Source organism: Nicotiana tabacum, chromosome 12 (assembly GCF_000715075.1).
Source record: "Nicotiana tabacum cultivar K326 chromosome 12, ASM71507v2, whole genome shotgun sequence".
Taxonomy (NCBI): domain Eukaryota; kingdom Viridiplantae; phylum Streptophyta; class Magnoliopsida; order Solanales; family Solanaceae; genus Nicotiana; species Nicotiana tabacum.
The window spans coordinates 56,217,603-56,225,637 of record NC_134091.1 but is presented as its reverse complement, the minus strand read 5'-3'; positions in this window follow the sequence as shown (position 1 = coordinate 56,225,637).

Genomic DNA, 8,035 nt, shown 5'->3' with positions numbered 1-8,035 from the left:
TTACACAGAGGATTCATAGAGATTGTATACTCATACTATTTAAAATCAAATACTACGATGGTTGCAATATTTTTTGGTCTCGATTATTTTCTCGACGCAATTTATTGTCTACAAATTTAAAACTTGCCATTCATCTCTTTTTTCTTAAATTCAAGCTACAAGTTCAAGTTCAAGTTCAAGTTCAAGTTCAAGATCAAGAACGAAGCCAAATCAAATACTAAGGTGTTCAAGATCAAATTACTTATTCGTGATCAAATCCAAATTCAAGTTCAAGAAGGAGATTCAAGACCAAGCTTTACAAGCCCTTGAATCAAATCAAAGTCAAGCTCATTAAGATACTTTACATTGTTGAAGAATCAGAGGAATACCATAGAGATTGTAGCACTCATTATTTATTGAAATCAAATACTATATTTGTTATGCAATTTTCTAGTCTTGATAAATTGACGGTCATTCAGAACTTTATTTTACACCACAAATTTAAAAATTATCTCTTTTTTCTTAAACTCAATTAAATAGATTCACTTAAATTAAAATGAAGAGAGTATTTCTTTATGTTTGTCTTAAAGGAATATATCTACTTTGTAAAACATTTAAATGCAATCAGCTTTCTAAAAGTTAAAGAAACTCATTTTCTTATATAGAAATATCTTATACGAAAAATCACGTTCACTCGAAAATGTACATAATACTCTCTCCGGTCCTTTTTAATTATTTTTTTTGTCATTTTTCTTTTGGTCCATAATATTTATTTTTTCAGATATCAATAAGGAATTAATTTCTTTTTTCTAAACTTGTTCTTGGATTAAAGAGCCTAGGAATATTTATTATATTTCTACTAAATAAATTAAAGTTAACATGGTCAATTTATTATTAATTAATGCTACAAAGTAGATTCTAAATAACAAAAAATTAATTAAATAATTTTCAACTATTATTAATAATTACCTAACCATTTGATTTGAAACACATGGTACGGTTTCTATTTTGAATAAGCATAACAAATATTGACAAAAGTTTTCGTCATAAGTATTTATTACTCCTACTAGAAGAACACTGGTTGAATAGGATAAGTTCAAAAAGCTTATTCATGAGCGATTTATTTATATGGGAGATTATGATAGAAGACAAGGAAAGGGTTTCATGTTTGTGCTCCACGTTGCAAGAACATTATTCTGGGTTCCTCGCATTTTACTTTTATTAACAAGATGATAAGTTTTTGTTTTATATATGTGGCCCCAAAGACACCATTCTACTTGGATGGAGCCTTGTGATAGTAAACAAATTAATGGTCAATTTTTATCTACATCTGGGACAAGTATTATATGTTAAAAGACGGATTTCATATATTAATGTACTATGGGAGACAATTGTGCTAAGCACAAGGACAAGCACAAGCACAAGTCGTAGAAGGAAAATATTATAATTGATTAAGATTCAATAGAGCATTTTGAAGGTAATTCTCATACTTCGGAGGTTGTTTTGAGGTTTTCTTGAGGTTTTATATAAGAATATATAAAGGGATTGTCATCATTGGAACAAACTCTTGAATATCTGAAAAGGCAATGATCAATGGTTGCATCAATTGACAACATTTCAAATGGTTATTAGAGAAGCTAAACAGGTCAAGGCCTTTTATTTTTTTTTTTGGTAAAATAAGATACTTAATATATATTAATATTAAAATAATAAAAAAATCATAATAAGCAACAATGTCATTAAGGACACCGAGATTACCAAGTCTCGCCCAATTATTACAAATACTAGCCGGTATGAATTTTATAAAACTTGTTTCTACCTTATCCTCTAAGTCAAGTACATAAACAACCAAAGGTCGAAGAGGATGATAGAGCAAAACGTCAAGTTTGGATTGCTTGGATCCTTCACTTGCTAAAAGATGTGCTACTTTGTTGCCGTTGCAAAAGTTGTGCCTGATTGTTGGGCTCCTCGAAATGTTCATTAATAACCTACATTCATATATCAGACATTTATAAACAACATTATTCCAATAAGTTCAGTATCTCAGTCTAATTTGTTCTATTTCATGGGAGTTAGGTTAAGCTCAATTGCCAATTTTAAACCGAAGTCAAGGACTATTTCATGGGATGAAGAAAAGTAGTAACTAGTATTTTCTTCATCCCAATTTATGTGACTTGTACTCGGATTTAGAAAGTCAAATATATTTTTTTTCATATGCCTTTTAAATTATTGAAAGAAGATTCATTATTTTTGTCATATAAGTATTGGATTGAGATAAGTGTGGAGAGTATGAGTAAGTATATTCGTGTGAACTCCAACTGTTTCCTTAATTAGTTAGAAATTGACGGTGCATGACTCTTCATTGTCTAAAGGATAGCAAATATAACACAAATCGAAATTCTTTAAGGGTAAATTTTGAACCCTTCTTTAAAAAAAAAAAACTAAAGTAAGTTTCCAAAAAGGAAAAGAAAAATCATTTTAGGAACTGTTTACCCAAAAAACGGATAGAGTTGAATTTATACGTAGTTCTAAGGATACGTAGTATAACTTGGCACAAATCGGAAAGTAAGTAGAAATATATTGAGTATTGACTGTATAAAGAATGAAATACAAACCAAACTGAGTGGAAAACGGTTTATGAACAAGCAAGACAAATCAATATACAAAACCTAAAAAAGGATAATCTCTATATGAATATCAGTATGTTTTTCTCTGTGACTATATATAATATGAGAGTGTATATATGCCTTGATCTTTTTTCCTTACAAAAATAGTAGCTATCCCTCTTATAGTGGAGGAATCCTACTTTAGATATAATTAAAAATACATAGTGGAGATCCCATGATAGATTAGCTTTTCCCTAATTGCCGCCGAGATTCTCTCCCTTAGTGCGGCTGTAACAACTCTTGTCTCTTAGCTCGATCTTGGTCGGATTTGGTATTGGTCGATTTCCAGATTTAGAGCTCGATATTGAATCGAGCTCGATATTGACTCGGGGCTCGGTATCGAATCGGGCTTGATATTGGTCGGTCTCTGGCTCTTAAGCTCGATGACACCGCTTTGCTTCATAGTTCGATTTGGACTCGAGCTCGGTAATGACTTCGAGCTTGGTATTTGATCGTTCCCAAAAATTTGAGCTTGGTAACCTGGATTCAGATCTCATCTCGATATTATGAAGATGACCTTCGGTCCATTATGTTCTAATCTTGACTAATCATACGAAGGTCGAAACCGATTTTGACCATATACAGATAGTCCCCTCATTTCTCGGGAAGAATGTGGCGAGAAACGACATGATTTTCCAACGGTATGACTAGATATACACTGACGTTTGCATCGAGCCTGACCATGACGTTCGTGATAGATGTCCCGTCAGTTCAGTTACCAAGGCATTAAATGCGTGTCAGACGATGGTCGGCCATTGCTGATATTGAACCGTCGTTACCAACCCTATAAATAGCTCATCTTTTTACCATTTTTTTCTTTTACATCTCCAATTTTCAAATCTTCTAAGTTCTTTTTCACATCTTTTGAGTTCTTCATCTGTCAATCTGTGATTTTCACTGCAAAATCCCTCTTCAGAACACCAAATCTTGTCATCTTTCTCTATCTTCAATCTTCAAATCCAAATGGCGAAAACGTCAAAAATCGTTCCTCAAAAAGAAAAAGCTTCTTCTTCGCGGCCCGCCGTCGATAAAACACCGGTGGAGCCACGACCTGAGGAGTGTGTTCCCGGGGGTGTGTTCTTACCTCTGATTTTAAGATTGACAAAGCCTCGCCGGTTCCCGATCGATGCGAGCCAGTATCGAGGTATGTGTGCTCGATAACCGAGGGACATCTTAAACAATTGAGGAAAGATTGCAACTGGGAGAACAAAGAAGTGATAATCCCGGCTCCCGAAGAAGATATTACTACTCATGTGAAAGGGGTTTTAAGTGTTTATACTTACCCTTTCACGTTGGGCCCACTCGACCCAGTTGTCATCGATTTTTGCTCCCAATACCAAATAACCCTAGGCCAAATCCATCCTTCTTTTTGGCAGATCGTTATTCTGATCCGCTTCTTTGTGAACAAAGTCGAGGGGATGCCTTTCGCCCTCATCCACCTCATTAGATTGTACAGCCCCCGCCTCTATCGAGGTGGGTTAATAAAACTCCAGCACCGGGCTAACAAAGTGCTGTTCTCGAGCATAGACGAGGATACAGACCGAGGCTGGATGGGCAGGTTCGTTCGAGTGAAGACTTTCGACCTAATCCCGGACGAGAAGATGCTATTTCCCGAGGAATGGAACATGAAGCGTTAGTATAATTCTACTGTTAGCTCCTATTGTTTTGTTCCTTCGTTTCTTTCTCACCGATATTCTTTTCCATGATGTAGCGGTTGCTTGGATGCCCGATGCTATTCTTAACCTTGAGAGCTGGGTACGAGACCTGGCTTTGACCTCCACATATGCCGAGCGCTCGTGGCGCGACTTATCAAAGGGCCGATGGGAGGCTAAAACTCATGTAAGCCTCTTTCCCATGTCTTCGATGATTCGAACAAAATGTCTTTTTTATACTTAACTAATCTTCTTGTGTGTAGGCTTGGGCAAAGATGCGGTTATGAGGCCCCCGTCTGGCGAGGAAGAGACTTCGGCCCCGGTTCCGAAACCGGCGAAGGACAACAAGAGAAAAGGGCTTCTATTTCCGAGGATCCAAAACTTAAGACAATGACGGCTCGTAAGCCGAGGAAGAATACCATCCTTTTGACCGAAGAATCAGTTCAGCATCTAAGGGATGAAGACGACGAAGAAGAAGAAAATGATGGGTCCATACTGGTGGCCCGAGTGAAGAAAACCATCGATGCCCCAAAGGCAGCTGGGTCGATGGCGGTTGATCAGGCTCCGTCTTGAACTGAGGGGATATCGGAAAAGGACTCGGGCAAAGTCCCCGAGTTGTGGGATATCGAGGATGCCTCCCACCGAAGTCAACAAACGGTGGGTATATATGAAGGGGCCAGCCCTGAAGCTCTTCGAACTGAGGAGAATGCCCGAAGCGACTCGCTTGGGGCAATAGTAATTGGAGACTCGCCTACTCTCCCTGCTTTATTCGAGGGGGCAATTCGGGAAGCCCGAGCTTTAGGGACCCTCAAGGTAGACGGGGCCCATGAGGGAGAGGACCCTTTTCGTGGTTTGTTTACCGGTATCGAGGATGCTGCCGGCCCGAGTGATGCGTCGGGTCTTTTCTTTGAGGTTCAACGAGCCCTGAATCGGGTAAGTCTCGATTCCCTTTTGTTGATGTCATATTTTTCCATTTTCTGCCTAACTTTTTCTCTTTTTCATATAGGCTTTAGCTCTTCATCAAGAGGAGTTTTCCAAGTCTCGGGCAGAGCTGAGCCGACGTGAGGTCGACTTTCGGAGGAGAGAAATGCCCTCAAACTTCTTAGTGGGCAGAAAGAGGAAGAGATCAAAGATCTTCGAGCCGAGTTGGCCAAGGCTCACCAAGATCAGACATACCTGATCGAGAAGGTAATAAAAATTTTAAAAGCTCATGGGCTCGACTCGGGAACGGTGGTTAACATTTCAATCTCACAGCTACAGCAGAAGATCGAGAGGATCGAGCGGTTTTGTGAGGAGGTCGACATGATAAAGGCGGAGTCCTTGGGATGGAAAGAAGGTATGGACCGTCATGCTACAGAGAAAGAGACCGCTTGAGCTCAATTATCATCGGTCAAAAGTCAACTTCAAGGCCTGAAGGAGAAGAGCTCGGCTCAAGCAAGAAAAATAGAGGAGCTCGAAGCTCGGTTGGCTTTCGAATTTGCCAAGGCCAAGAAAGCAAAGGTCGAGGCAGATGCAATCGTAGCCATCTATCAGGCTGATGCTGAAGCCGCCCAAGTGCAAGCGAGAAAGGCAGCCGAGATCGCTCAAACTCGAGCACATTGGGTTGCTGAACTCGCCAGATGCCAATCTCGGAGGGAAACCCTCAAGGAGATCCATGCTCGAGGTTTTGATATTACTGAAGAGATACTAAAGGCTAAAGAACTTGAAGCCAATGCAGGAGCCCTGACTTCCGATGATGATGATGAGAGCAAGAGTGGGTCTGAGAGCGGGAAGGAGCCCGATGGAGAAGAGACTGCCCCCAGAGATAATCAAGAAACTTAGGGTTTTTTCCATTTTGATCTTTTTGTGTAGGGTCCTGATCAGACCTTGTAAATACTCTTATTTATATATAAAGATCTTTTTCCTTTCCCGACTTGTCCTTGTCTTATTCTCTGCCTTGTGGAGATTTTGTTTCATTTATGCCTTATGAAAGTTTTCATAAGTTCGAGGCTTTAGGCAATTTGATCGAAGTCGGTACTTGTAGTCTTTATAACCGAGTGAGTGTTTGCTCGAGCTCGAAGTAAGAGTAGCCCTAAGGCTTAATAGTCGAGTGAGTGCTTACTCGAACTCAAAGTAAGAGTGGCCTTTAGGTTTTATAGTCGAGTGAGTGATTGCTCGAACTCGAAGTGAGAGTAGCCCTTAGGATTTATGGTCGAGTGAGTGTTTGCTCGAACTTGAAGTAAGAGTAGACCTTAGGCTTAGCAGTCGAGTGAGTGTTAGCTCAAACTCGAAGTAAGAGTAGCCCTTAGGCTTAATAGTCGAGTGAGTGTTTGCTCGAACTCGAAGTAATGTAGCCCGTAGGCTTAGTAGTCAAGTGAGTGTTTGCTCGAACTCGAAGTAATGTAGCCCGTAGGCTTTATGGTCGAGTGAGAGGTTTGCTCGAACTCGAAGTGATGTAGCCCTTAGGCTTAGTAGTCGAGTGAGTGTTTGCTCGAACTCGAAGTAATGTAGCCCGTAGGCTTTATGGTCGAGTGAGAGTTTTTCTCGAACTCGAAGTGATGTAGCCCTTAGGCTTAATAGTCGAGTGAGTGTTTGCTCGAACTCGAAGTAATGTAGCCCATACGCTTAGTGGTCGAGTGAGTGATTGCTCGAACTCGAAGTAAGAGTAGCCCTTAGGCTTAATGGTCGAGTGAGAGTTTTTCTCGAACTCGAACTGATGTAGCCCTTAGCCCACCGTGACAATCCCCGATTTATGGGGTAATGGTCAGCCCTTAAGCATGTTTGCATAATAGATCACAAAATAGAGGATGGATTCTGAGATATGAGATATTGGTAAAGAAGAAATTTCTCTTTATGTCATTATACATGTGTTCATGTTTTGTGACAGGCCTCGATCAAACTACACGAGCATGGTTCGTTTTGACCATTTGGCTCTTACAATTTTTCCTATCGAAACCCTGTTGTCATGAAGACACTTCCTTGCATCGAACTTGACAATTGAATTTGTTTTGTTATACTCGAGGGTAATGCCCCCCAGTATTCAAGGTTGATTGTAAAGAGGCCTCGGATATTGTTGAATTGTTCTAATTTAGCACGATCAATGGTTGCCTCATTAAAAACCTTGCCGAAAAACCCATTTGGGATAAAACCGGTCTAAGGGAAAAAGAGTGCAACGCGTGCTTTCAGGCCTAAAGGCTTCGAGTTGAATACTCCATCCCCGTTTCTAGTCGAACACCTGCAAGGGTTAATTTCGAAATATAAATGAACATAGGAGGGTCGTATCTTAACAGTAGTATCGTTTTAGGTGTGACACGTTCCAATTGATTGGTAGTTGTTTGCCGTTTATTACACCGAGCTTGTAGGATCCTTTTCTGACGATTTCGAGAACCTGATACGGTCCTTCCCAGTTTGAACCCAGTTTTCCTTCATTTGAATTTCGGGTGTTGAGGGTGACTTTCCTTAGCACTAAGTCCCCGATTTTAAAATATCGAAGATTGGTCTTCTCTCGAAGTATATATTGTAACGTCCATTCTTTGAATCGATGTAGAGTCACTTGTAATTTATCCCAGTACCTCTGCATTCGATCTTCTCGGACTTCAAAAGTCCCGTTGACTTGATTTACCATGAGGAGGGAATCACATTTAGCCTCCACGACCTCGGCCCCCAAACTTCTAGCTAGTTTGAGACCTGCAATCACGGCCTCATACTCGGACTCATTGTTAGTCAATTTTGTAGTTTTAATAGACTATCTAACTACAT